The following is a 13,791-nucleotide window of genomic DNA, read 5'->3' as shown; positions in this document are numbered from 1 at the left end:
GTACAAAATAGTTTGGATTTTTCAAAACTTTAAGTATTTAATAAAATATTTATAATATTGAATATATCTTTTTATTAACAGTAATTAATATTTAATATAACATTGTGGCTGGATTGTTTTACTTTTTAATAAATTTCATCTTATATCTGCTCTCTTGTTCTTGCTTTCATTCTCTCTCTCTCTTTCTCTCTCACTCTTTCTTGTATCCATTAGATAAATTACCACATAATTCATCCGAAGGTGGAATAATCAGCCCTGCATGATTTATAATCAAATATTATTCATAGAATTTGATAATTTATTTGCTCTCAGGTTGCGTGAGCCATAGTTAATAGTAATGGAGCGACGAGAAAGGAAGAATAGGAGGAGAAAGCTTGAGAGACATCGAGCGACAGCGTAAAGTGAACATGTAAATAATTACAGTTTATTTATTGCTTGTCACCAGAATTAAATGATCGTTTATCTGTGCGACGATCGGATTCTGTGCGCCATTTTATATTTTATAAATTGTAAAAAAAAATGTTTATAAAGTGATTTGTATTTTTCAAGATTTTAAATATTTATAATAAAATATAATATGTTTAATATCTTTTCGTTAACAATAATTAATACAATATTTAATATAACATTGTGGCTGCATCGTTTCATCTTTCGATAAATTTCAATTTACTCGTTCTCTCGCTCTCGCTTTCGTTCTCTCTTTCGCTCTGTCTTATGTCCATTAGATAAATTACCACATAGTTCACCCGAAGATAGAACAACCAGCTCTGTATGATTTACAATCAAATATTATTCATAGAATTTGATAATTTATTTGCTAGCAGGTTGTGCGAGTTAGAATGGCAATGGGAAGATGAAAAAGAAAGAGAAGCAGGCCTGGAAAGTATCAAGCGATAGCAAAGAGGTGGGGATAGGTAATTATTTTTATTATAGAAAGAGACAAATGTATTTATACGAATCACGTTGTGAAAAAAGAAAATTTTCTTAATTCTATTAATAGTAAATTTATTAACTTTAAATATTAATATCAAACATATTCCTTTTTAAAATGTTCATTACCACATATAAATATTATTTATATAATATATCTCGCACCGTATACTTCGAATTTTAATATATGATAGCACATCCCCTGCGCGCGCTGCTCCATTATCCTCTCCTTTTTAGACATGAAATATAATGTTACAAACTGGATTCAAAATGTTTGAATAAGAAAAATGACCGAATCATTATGGTGGATTGAAAATTTGAAAATTCAAAGTAGTTGAATCAATATGGCGGATAGAATTCTTTAGTTAAATACCATAAACAATTTTATAATACAATTATTTATTATCGAACGTTAATGTTACCACGATGCATGTTGCTTCCTTTTTTTTTTGTTTTACGTTGGAGGAGAAAATCTTCGTACACCTTCGGGGCCAGGTGATGTTCTAATTATCTTCTCTTTTTAAGTATCTCGTATTCTTCTACTTAACTCAGTTGTTTTAATTTCCTGACAATTCATTTATCATCTATTTCTCTTGATCTTAGCTTTTATTTTTGATTTTATTAATCTCCGGTCAGAGCTGGGCATGTATTTAAAATGCTTTTATGTATATTATTTTTATTACACCTACAATTCCACCAAAACAATATATCTAATATGATAATTACGTTATATAAATAATTATCCTTTGAATTTTATTTTTGTCACGATAAATAACAGAATTAAATCAATTTCATATAAATACATATAATAGTGAGAAAAAAAACACGCATGATAATAGCATAGCTAAAAACTTCTTTACAATTCCTTATTTTAATGAAATTTCTGAGAAATTTTGAGGTTTGTCTAATAGATTTGGTTTTAATATTTTATATAAACCTATGAACAAATTGGATAAATTTATTAAGACTGGAAAAGATACATTAAAAAAAGAAGATAATAGTAATATAATATATAAAATAAATTGTCATGAATGTGATTCCTCTTAGTAGGGTAAACCAAAAAAAAAACTAAAAACCCGAATCAAAAAACACAAAACAGATATTAATAAACCATCTAATTTATTATCTGTTATTTCTTGTCATCAATTAAATAATGATCATATCTTAGATTGGGATAATGTTTTAATCTTAAGTTCAGAACCGTCATATTACAAAAGATCAATTTCTGAGATGATGCATATTAAGAAACAAAAATCAGGATTAAATAAACAAAGTGACAAACAAACATTGATCGTTTACCGGAATTATATTTGCCCCTACTTAATGAGTAATTTCCTACTTACATCTTCCTTTCCATTTCTTTTATTTTAAACCTTTAAGAATTCCGTTCCGCCATTTTGAAATTCCAAATTTTGAGTCCGAATTCGAGATTAGCAACCCCTATGAAACCCCCGAATACGAACATCCAAATCGGAGTACTCCAACATCCCTTTGAAAAGAGGCTTCAAAAAACGTGACACGCCTATTTTAATACATGATAATTTTAAATATAATTTGTCTATTATCACTTAATTCCAAATTAAGATCGCACAATTATATGCAACATATATGAATTATTAGAGAAAATAATTTAGTTAATGAAAAACTATGATATCCCAGGAAATACCAATTAACAGTAACATATAACTGTTAATTATAATTTCCTATACTACAATATTAACTGTTATGTACAACATATATTAAATTACAGTTATATTGTGAGTCGGAAATTAAAATTGATAGTTATGTTACTGTTGGTGTTTGCTAGGATCAATATTTTATTAATATTTTGTATATTTTTTAAAAGATTGCGCATATATATGATACATTGTATCAATACTAACTTTTTTTATACTAATTGCAATTATTTTAATGATTTCGCGTATGATTTTGTAATTAGCCGATGAATTTTATTTTTCATTATTTATTAAATAAATTATAGAGATGATTCCTCATTTATATATATATATATATATATATATATATATACACATATATACATATATATATATATATATATTAATGTTGTTTTTAATAGCTTTAAAATAGTTTTATTCGTCTTGGAATACAAAGATGTGACAGAAAGTTGAAGTTATTAATTGCTTTGCAAATATCTTCTCGATAAAATAAAGCAGTGCTGTCGTTAACTTAATACGTACATATATATCAGACTCAATATGTATCAGAGCCTATTGTCTTTTTTATCTCTTAAGATTTAAAAAAAGAAAAGCAATAGGCGCGAATGCTGATACACGTCTAGCTATTACAAAATTTGGACAGTATCGTGAAATGGATTCTTGGAATGGATTTCAATCAGAATTATTCCGTTTTCCGTAGAAAACATGACACAAATCTAAGCAAATAATTGAATAATTATAATCGGAATCTATTCCGAATAATTCCATAATATATGCTCTGATAAACTTTTTTGATAAGATTTTACTTCCAATGAATATTAGATAACATACAACGATAATCCATCTTTCAAAGTTAGCTCGAGTTTGACGAAACAGAAAATATTCAACGTAAGGTTATTTCGCAATTGTTCGTAGCGAGAACAAATCATTTGACGGTTGGTGTACGATCTTGGCGTTTGTTTTTGTGACGTAGTTACAACGAGCGGGTGGAGCAGGCTATTGTTTACACTAGCTATCATTCGCGTACCGACACTCCACTCTCCAGCGGGTCGACGCATGCCGCTTCGTGCGTCGTAGCTTTGTCCTATTTTACAAAACGCGATTATTCCTTCCGAACAATTCGCAAGTATGAATCCGCGCGGTAGATTAACTGTTACAATTAACGATCTGCAAGCGACGGCTGCTTATCGAAGTGATTATATTTCGCAAGCTTTAATGGTCTGTAACGCGGAGGTCGAAACGATAGGGATCAATGAGAGTTGTACATATATCGTTCCATTGGCATTTTTACTGTCGACTTCTAACTATTTTTTTAACATTACGGAATATACAACGAGTGAAAAAAGTATTTGTACAGGGCAGATATCTTTTTAAAAAACTTTACATTTAAAAGGAAACGTAAATTAGCAATTTATTAACAAAAAATGAAATAGTCTGAATATTTCTCAAAATTATTTTATCCAAAAAGATTTGTGTGTGTGGGCGTGTGTGTGCGTGCGTGCGTGTGTAAGAATGAAAATGTATTATTTTTTTTTTTAAATAAGCGGAAATAGTAAATTAATAATAGATATTTTTTGGATGCATAAAAAGTAATCGTTCAGAAATTTAACTTCTAAAAATAGGAACGCACAAAGCCCTTTTTTTCATAATAGTACAGAATGTATTTATTAGATCTGTTGCGTTTCTGGAAATCTTCAAAAATTTTCATACTTAAAAAAAGATAAAAATATATTCGAACGTTGAAGAAAGAGAAAGCGAAGATATTGAGTTCAAAAAGTACGAGCAACGCGAACGGGCCTATTGTATAAAATTGTTAATTAACTCTAGTTATACAAACTGGGGTCTCAGAAATCCCAGTGCACAATTTGCTAAATCGAGATTTTTCTGGACTTTTTTTTCTTTGAACCTATATATTTCGAAGCTCTTTAATTCTATTAACTTTTACACATCACGGATTTATTCCTTAATCAAGTCTCCATCGATTGAAAAAAAAATTAATTGAAATATGTCCGTTTTTACGGGAGTTACGGTAATAAATATGGATGGGATCCCAGGGACCCGAGTATGTATGTCAAGAGTAAAAAAAAGAATGTATATAGCTAGGGTTAATATTCATTTTCCACAAATAAGGCTTTTTTATAAAAATTTTTCCTGTACAAATACTTTTTGCACTTGTATCTCGTGCATTAACTTTTTCTCCTGATTTAAAAGGTAATTTATCGTTTCTATAGTTTGAAAATACGGAAGACGCGAATTATGGGATCGAATATTTTAAAGCAGTGAAATATCATTACGTAATGAACTATTTATTAAGTGTACATATCGTATATTCCGCGAAAATGCATATCGAATTTGAACAAAAGTATTACGTAAAATGTCGTGTGATCTATTTTTTATGTTTATAAAATAAAAAATACACATATAATTGATTTCGTAAGTGAACATTTATATTGATGTGTCATATTTATAATAAATTTGAGATTTAAAATTAGAACTTTATTTCGTAAAATTAATGTTTCACAGAGAGAACAAATGGCGGTTAACGCACGGTCTTGACGTTTGTTTTTGTGACGTATCACAACGAGCGAGTCGAGCGGGCTGTTGTTTACAGCAGGTTATTGCGCTATCATTCGCGTATCGACACTCGAGCAGGCCGGCAGTGTGTCTCTCCGTGTGTATTAGCATTGTCATTCTATTTTACAACATGTGATTATTCCTTGCAAATAATTTCAGAGTATCAATCCGCACTCTAGATTAATTGTTAAAATTAACGAACAAGAGCGGTCGCTTATCAATGCGATTATTTCACAAGCTTTAATCGTTCGTTACGTGGAGATTGAAGCGATAGGAAATGAAAGTTGTATATTGTTCCATTGGCATTTTTATTGCTGACTTCTTTAATTACTTTTTTAACGTCACTCTCGCGAAACATATCTCGTGCATTAATTTTTTTCACTTTAAGGGTAATTTATCAATTGCCATTTCTAGTTTGAAAGTGCAGAGTAAAGCCAGTGGTATTTTTTACCGCTGGATTGCTCCCACTGGATAATAAATTGCTAGTAGAGGTGTGCGAATCAAGCATTTGTGATCGAATCGAATCTTTGATATAAAATGTTCGAAAACGAATTGAATTTGAAATTTTTACATTAAATCGAATCTTTCTGATTAAAAAACGAATCGAATTTGAATCAAATTTTCTCGGATTTACATTAAAAGCTAATTTATAAAGTATTTTCAATAACACATTCTAAATTTTTTTAATAAATAAGAAAAATCATTTTTAATTTACAGGTATTACCAAAAAGTAAACAGTATGATAAAAGTGTATTAAAAAGACGCCTTCTAACACAAAAATAAGTGTCTTATTTTTTATTAGAAGACGTCTTTTTAATACACTTTTGTTATGATGTTTACTTTTTAATAATATCTGATGTAAATTGAAAATGATTCATTTTCTCGTTTATTTAAAAATATAGAACACGTTACTGAAAATACTATATTACTTTTAAATTAGTTTTTATTAGTTTCTTTTAATTAATATAAAATATTTGAATAATATATTTCTATTCATAAAATAAGAATTATGAAATAAACGCGATGGTACATGAATGAGTGCACGTATATCCTCGAGAATTGGTATACGCGCTGGTATAAGACTAGTCGCATTAGAAATATAGGGTGCATAAATGAAGGAAATAAAATTGAATAATAAAATTGAACCACTAATGGTTTGAAATTTCGAACTTATTTGATTTCAAATTTCTCAGATTCGAAAATGAATCAAATAAAATCCACTGTGATTCAATTTGTTTTCGAATTCAAACTATTTGCACATCTTTATTAGAATAGCACTACACATTGCAGAACGCAAAATTTCTAGTAATTTACTTAAACGCAAGCAATCCAGCAAGAAAACATACATATCATGTGCCAGACTTAACACGCGAATTGCTAGCTCGAATGTTTTAAGCAATGAAATACCGTCACGTATAAACTGTTTATTTAGTTAGTATATCGTATCTGCGAAAACGTATATTGCATTTGATAATAGAAGTGTTATGTAAAATATCGTGCAATCTATTTTTCATTATCATATGTAAAATAAAAAATTCATATATAATTAATTTTGTAAATGAACATAATTTATATATTACATATTCAATACATTTAAGATTGCAATTATGCAATTGCATAATTCTTTTAATAAATATCTATATTCGAGGGCAAATAAAAAAAATCGTGTAATAATTATTTTTTGAAATATTATTTTATACATTACTATAGAATTTGGATATTACATTTGTTTAAGTCAACTAACGTAATTTATGTTGTTGATTCCAGTGGAGTTTCAAGAAAGAACTTGGACATTGCGTTTTCGGTGTATAAGTCATCGCGTTTTTAACTTCGCGCAATTTTAACTTCGGAGTATAAAGTTTTGCGCGCGCGCGATCATCGTATTACGATAATTAGTTCGCTCGCCATCGTAATTAGTCGTGTTTCGCGAGTGTGTTTTATGTGAGTGCAACGAGGAATCTGAGAGGAGGAGGAGGAGGAGGAGGAGGCTTGGGAGGTATCGGGCAATGGCGGAGCAACGTGGGGTAAATATATAATTTTATTTTATGTATCACTTCCTTTTTTCCATTATTGTGTATTGTGTATGTATGTGAAATTAATAATTTGCTCCGGAGAAACATTCGCATAACATATCATGCTCCATTTTGCATTATTGTGTAACACTGCAATAAAAGCTTTTGATGTCATGTACTTTAAAAAGGTATCTGAAGTAATAAAATACTTATAATATGTATTAAGTATAATTTTTTCTCAGACACCCGCACATACGCATATACACAACTAATTTCATAAATGGACATTTATCTATAATCTATATATTTCTAATATGTTTAGAATTTACATTATTTAAATTATATGCATATAAGACTTAAATTTTATTTTATAAAATTTCAACTTTTTTTTATATTTTCGAGAAAGTTATAATATAATTTAATAAATTCTATTGAAAAACAAATAAAAAACTTAATACGCGTAACAATTATTTTTTAGAATATTAATTATCTTAAGCATTGTAATAATTTGTATATATTTTTATGTTACAGTTCAACGAACGCAATTTATAACTCCGCTGTTGCACATCTTACTGTGAGTGATTAATAATTTTATTTTAAATTGTGAAATGATGAATTTGTGAAAAAAAATTGCATGAATGTGGTATATCTAAATTATATATATATTTTTTTTACAGTAATGTAAAATTTAATGTCTCACAGATTTATTTATGTCTTAAAATGAGTGGGCTAGAACATATTAGAATAAATCTTTAATTCTAGATCTTAACACAATTATTTATGCTTCGATTATGGATGTCTGCATTATTCTACATTATTTATTGTTACACGTTTGGGTATTTTATTATTCGATTATTAATAGAACACTAATTATGAGATACATTAATTACTTATAATTTATGAGATAGATTTGCAAATATATGTATTGGTATACAGAACGGTGATAGAAAATATTTCGTAGAAAGATATTAATCAGCAAACAAAAATTAAAAAGGATTTTGTTATATACATATATCACTAAATGAAATAAGTACAGTAAATATTTTTTATAGTTGATATAACGTATGTCAATTATTTTATTTAAAAGAGAGATGCGTTTATGAATATTTATTGCATTTATTCTTGTGATGGTATTTTATTCTAATCTTTTATATATAGCGTGTTCATTTATTGGTAGCTTGATTTATGAATCAAGGCTCGAAATAAAGTGAAATATCGCGGATTCAACAAATATTTCATTGTGGAACAGAAAAATTGTATAAATAGATTATCTCACAGAGTTGATTAATGACATGTTTGAGTAATATTAAAATTCTTGTGTGAAATGTGTCTAAATTTTTTAACGTAAAATTAAAATTAATTTTAATTATTTATTGGAATTAAAATAAGATATTTGTTTATATTTAATTTGCTCAATAGCTTTTAAAGATAATTCAATCTGGACGTTGTATTGTATCTCGCAATAATCGTGCGATATTTTACTTATAGAGATATATTGAAGAGTCCTGATATTATCAATGGTTTCCGGTCTGATGAATATCTGGATATTCAGCAAAATTTATTTTACAATTTATAAATTCTCATGTTTCGTAGTTATAAATATTTACTGTATAGTGTATTATATATTTCTGAAATTGCATTTCTGCTGATCGAAGACAATCAATAATATTGAATTATCTGCGAGCTCGCTTATTATGAAAATTCATCCTGAACTGGTGGCTTTTAATAACATCTCGTTAATGTTATTTTACGTATGATTTTGTTTGTACGAACTAAACCATAAAAAATTAATAATACTTCATCGTGTCGTATATTAATAATCGGTAAGTTGTTGAATTCCGTAGTGAATATGGTCGATCACTATACTGACATAAAGATAGGCTTGCTTAACATGACAGATATTAATTTTCTAAGCAAAGTTCTAAGAGCTTAAATCTATTTACTGAAAGATTAAGTTGTCTGAATAGAAATATCAATGGGAGATTTACATATATTTAAAAAATATTTTTATTATAACCATTTAGTTAGAAACTGCAAATATAAAAATGGTTGAACGTATTAATGTATGACAAAATTAATATATACATATTATATTCGATTTTATTGCTTTTATAATTTACGATAAAAATAAATGATAAAAGCTTATATTATGCATAATGCATTTTTTAGATAAGAAGATTGATAGATACCGATACATCAAATGAATAATTTAATATCATTCTAAATTTAATAATGGATTATGTAAATGGTTCTAATTTATATATTTAATTATAATTATAATAATATTATAATTTAATTAGAATATTAATCTTTATACTACATATATATAGTATAAAAAAAAATTATTGAATATATATGTATATTTATATAATTTATATCAGGATTTATATCAGCATAAATTTATATATGTAATATTAAATCAATAATTACAACTTTAACGATACACTAACAGTTTCAGATTAAAGCATAGTGTTTAATTAACACTTAACATTGATTTTAACATTACTTTTTAAAAGATGCTGAAAAATATTATTTTACGCACATTTCAACACTATATATTTTATACATATTCAGAGAGTTTCGCAAAATTTAATTACTTATGCTAATATAAGAAATGAATTAATATCTCTGTTTAATAAATTATTTTTTTAATTTATATATATCTAATCTCTTATCCTTTTAACTAAGAAAAAAATATACTACTTTTTACATTTTTTTTTTTAAAGAATTCTTCTTAACGAAAATTATTACATATTTTTTCGTAGCAAGTTGAAAAGTAGAAAATTATTCAATAGATTTATAAAATATTAATGTCACATAAAAGACATGAAGTCTTCTGTATTGTTAGGACTAAATATCAAATAAAAGACAAGGGTTAAGAACAATCTTCGAAAAGCAACAAAAGGGAAACTCTCCAATCATATTGGTAACAGGAGGGTGCGAGAGGAGAGGGAATTCCGGCAGATATTATCTATCTGTCCGTATGATATCGCGAGAAGACCAGGGTGGAAGTGGGGGTGATTCCGAGAGAGTGCCGGGACGCCTCGGTCCTCGCGCTCAGTCACCGCCCAAGCCGCGCCGCGACCGATTCGTTGGTGCCGTTGCGGGAGAACGAACGAGAAAGAGTGGTGCGTCCGCGTGCGTTCCTTCGTGTCGAATGCACTGTAACCTCAGCCGGTCGCAATTTTTTTACATCCTCTCGTTTTCCTCGTAATCTTCGACTCTCAGTGATCACCTCTCTCGCTCGTGAGATCGCGTTTAATCGGTTGCACGCGAGCGGAACTGGGAACCAGTTATCAGCTTTTATCTTTTGAAGCTTTAACGCAGGGGGGGCAAAAAGTGGTGGTGGTTCCGTTGTGTCGTGGTGGTGCACCTTGCCGGCGCGGATCCTGAAGGCAACGCTTTCCTCTGGAGGCACTCAGGAGACAGTCAAGATCCATCGCCGCCCGGAGATGTCGGAAAGTCAAGGTCAGTACTGCTGCATCCGCGTACACGCGTGCAGAGCCAGGCGTGTGCGGAGCGAAAGCGGGGAGATATACATTTTTAATTTAACTTTGAAATTACTACTTAAAATTGTCGTTTCCGAGAAAAAATTAATATTTTGTGGAATGCAATCTTTAATTTTTTTGGAGCACGAAAAAAGTAGAATAAAAAAAAAGAATAAGAGCGGATTTCGAATCGTTTCGACTTCTTTTGAACGGACTTTGATGAGAATGCGAATCGGTTTATAGGGTTTTTTTTTTCGTTTTTTATCCTCGGGGCGCCCCTGCTTCTCGGAGAAAATATAGCGGTGGCGGATAAGAGACGCTCCTTTTTGACGGCGCGAAGAGTTAGCGGAGTAAATTCAAGTGAGTGGAAGTGGGTCACTGAGAGTTCTTAATTTAATAATCCCGGTTTACTTCCCAATCTCCTATTCACTCGGCATTGCAATATCCATAAGATTAAATACGACGCGCAAGATGTTCAGATCTCGCGGTATTAATTGTTTAATGTAGTCGGCCTCTTCTACGGAGATCCGTTTGACGATGCACTTATCGAGACTACTGTCATTAACGGTTTAATACAGTAGAAACTGCAGCACACATCAATATTACATCATGTTTTATTAGCCTCTATGGATTCATCATGTAATCTCCAGGTACTATGCCTCGCAAAATCATGTTAACCCATTTGCATCCGCAATTGCAACAGACTGTTTAAATCTGAAAACCATCAGCCTCTAACGTTTTGTCATTTATTAGCAATCTTATACGTGAGTTACATTACTATACATAATTTATTTCGATAAAATTGTTTATAATCGCAGTGCAATCTATTTTTATATTTAGGTATGCACTGAGAGAAAAGTGTTTAATATTTGGGATTGTAATTATATATTTTTAATATATAGAATATAAATATAATTATTATTATAAATATTATATACAGCAATAATAGATAAACATGGTCAAATAATTATACTTTACAAGATTTTGTGCAAAAGCGATATGAAGACTGTTTTCGGGATAATTTTTTTTTCGCTGAGCAATTCTTCCATCGAAATATTTTCTAGATCCGGTTTTTGAGATATAAGAAAAAACATTTTTTTTTCAAATATAATGAAGTTTTATTGAAATTAGAAAATAAACCACAAGTATAATTTTTGTTTTTATATGACTTGGATTTGGTTTCACATATTAGAGTTTACCAGTCTAGCATCTAATTCTCGTTTCAATATCCTTTTCTTTCTCTGTTAACATTTCTCGATTATCATCAAATTCTGGTGGAAACGTTCATCTTGCTCATCATTTGTCGAATTTAAATTATTCAGAAAGACATGCTATATCTTAAAAATGACATCTTTAAAATTTGACCTGGTGGAATTTTTTAACAACAAATTCAAGCTTAGAACTTTAAAATATATTTTTAAAAATTATTTCTTTTTCTTGCAATTAAAAATTATTTAAACTAGTGTAATTATATTGTTTTTAAACATTTTTAACTATAAATTATAGTCATTTTCAGCGCTAATCATATGTCTTTTTATATATATGGAACTATAATTACATATTATTTCTAACATTATAATAATAATACTATAAAAACGGAGCTTTTAATTATATTTATCATGCAATTATAATCACACTTTTCTTTCAGTATGCCTGAAATAAATGAATACATTTCAAACGTACATGTTAGAATTTAATAATAACCCCTTAGTATAGTTAGTATACCTTAGTATAGATTATATTTGTAGTAATATAATCTAAATATAATCAGTACGTTTATGAACGCAAATAATGTAATCTCGATCGTTAATCACTTGGAAATTAATTTACGCATTAAGACTGATAAGCTTGATTAACGTATAGTGAATCGTAACGTACAATGAAATCTTCCCCGACATAAAAAGAGTTACAATAATCCGAAATAATTTGCGAATAATCATTACACAGAGATGAATGACAAAGATAACGCTATTGCGTTTCTTATTACTACGGATTCGTAATTTATGCGAGTATACGTATACTCCGCGGATTCTTCGCGAATTTTGAAAATAATGCTCCGCTCACGGACTTTCGTCCTACCTAAACATTTTATCAGGCAACACGGTACAGTATAGCGACAAAAAAGGATTGCCTGTCCGCGACGTTTACGACCTCGTCGCTGCAACTTCTTGATTAACATCGTCAGGTTGCGTTCATAACTACAGTTCTTCCGAAGTTCTTGTCGCGAGGGCAATTTTGCGGGGCTGAACTTAGTTAGAGCTCATCGTCAGCCAACTTCCAAAATTGTGCTTTGATACACATTCGTCTCTTTCGTCTCTGCTCCCTTCTAATCTTTCGTGATTTCTTGCTGTATGTTATCCTAGTCCCTCGATGTATCGGGAGGAAAAATCTTGGGAGATGTCTTATGTGGGATTTGATCGAACTATCGACAAAAGAGACAATACTACTGCGAAATGTCGGAGAAAGTTAATTTAACTTTCGGCAGTTTGCTAGTCAAGGGTGCTCTTATTGTCAGGAAAACTGTCAGGAGGAGTTCGAGTTCCGAATTTCTAGTCTGGGGTTGCATAACATAATGTTGGTGCTACTTGAAGATAGCATTCAATGGATTTTAACTGAATTAAGTATATGTCTCATTGTTACAAATATAAAAAAGAAAAAAATGTCTTTTAAGCACAATGAGAAAGAAAGAAAGAAAAATTTATTTGATGTGTCACAAAGAATATGAAATATATATTAATAAGTAGTTATGAAAGAAAACATTTTAGCATTTTTACGGGCAGTGTTTTAATTTAAGTTTACGATTACACTACCGCTCAAAAATTTCAGCATATTTTATGTTTTTGCTAATATTCATTTTTTATTTATTTTTTATTTAAAATATGAAATTATAATATTATTTTTGGTCACAGAAGTATTCAACGAAGTCGCGAATTGCCGAAAAATAATTATAAATGGAAATCAGTAAATTTACAAGTAGATAAATATTATATAGAATATCAGTTGAAAAAAAATCAAAATTTTAAATTTTGCGTTAGATATCGATAAATTTGAGTATCATGGCGACTAATAATAAAAGAATGGAAGCAATATACAGGGTGGGGAAAAAGTATG

General features: G+C 29.4%; 1 protein-coding gene across 1 annotated transcript in view; it reads left to right on the top strand.

Annotated features, from left to right (window-relative positions):
• The first annotated feature begins 10,601 nt into the window (after nucleotides 1-10,601).
• Nucleotides 10,602-13,791, top strand: part of Trpgamma (Transient receptor potential cation channel gamma) — a 133,541-nt gene continuing 130,351 nt past the window's right edge. The window contains exon 1 of the mRNA XM_018519666.1: nucleotides 10,602-10,660. The gene's annotated coding sequence lies outside the window, so the exon portion shown is untranslated. The remainder of the gene's footprint in view (nucleotides 10,661-13,791) is intronic.

The sequence above is a fragment of the Trachymyrmex cornetzi genome, unplaced genomic scaffold (assembly GCF_001594075.2).
Source record: "Trachymyrmex cornetzi isolate Tcor2-1 unplaced genomic scaffold, Tcor1.1 scaffold83, whole genome shotgun sequence".
NCBI lineage: Eukaryota > Metazoa > Arthropoda > Insecta > Hymenoptera > Formicidae > Trachymyrmex > Trachymyrmex cornetzi.
The sequence above is the reverse complement of the archived record's forward strand: the minus strand, read 5'-3'. Positions and strand labels throughout refer to the sequence as shown.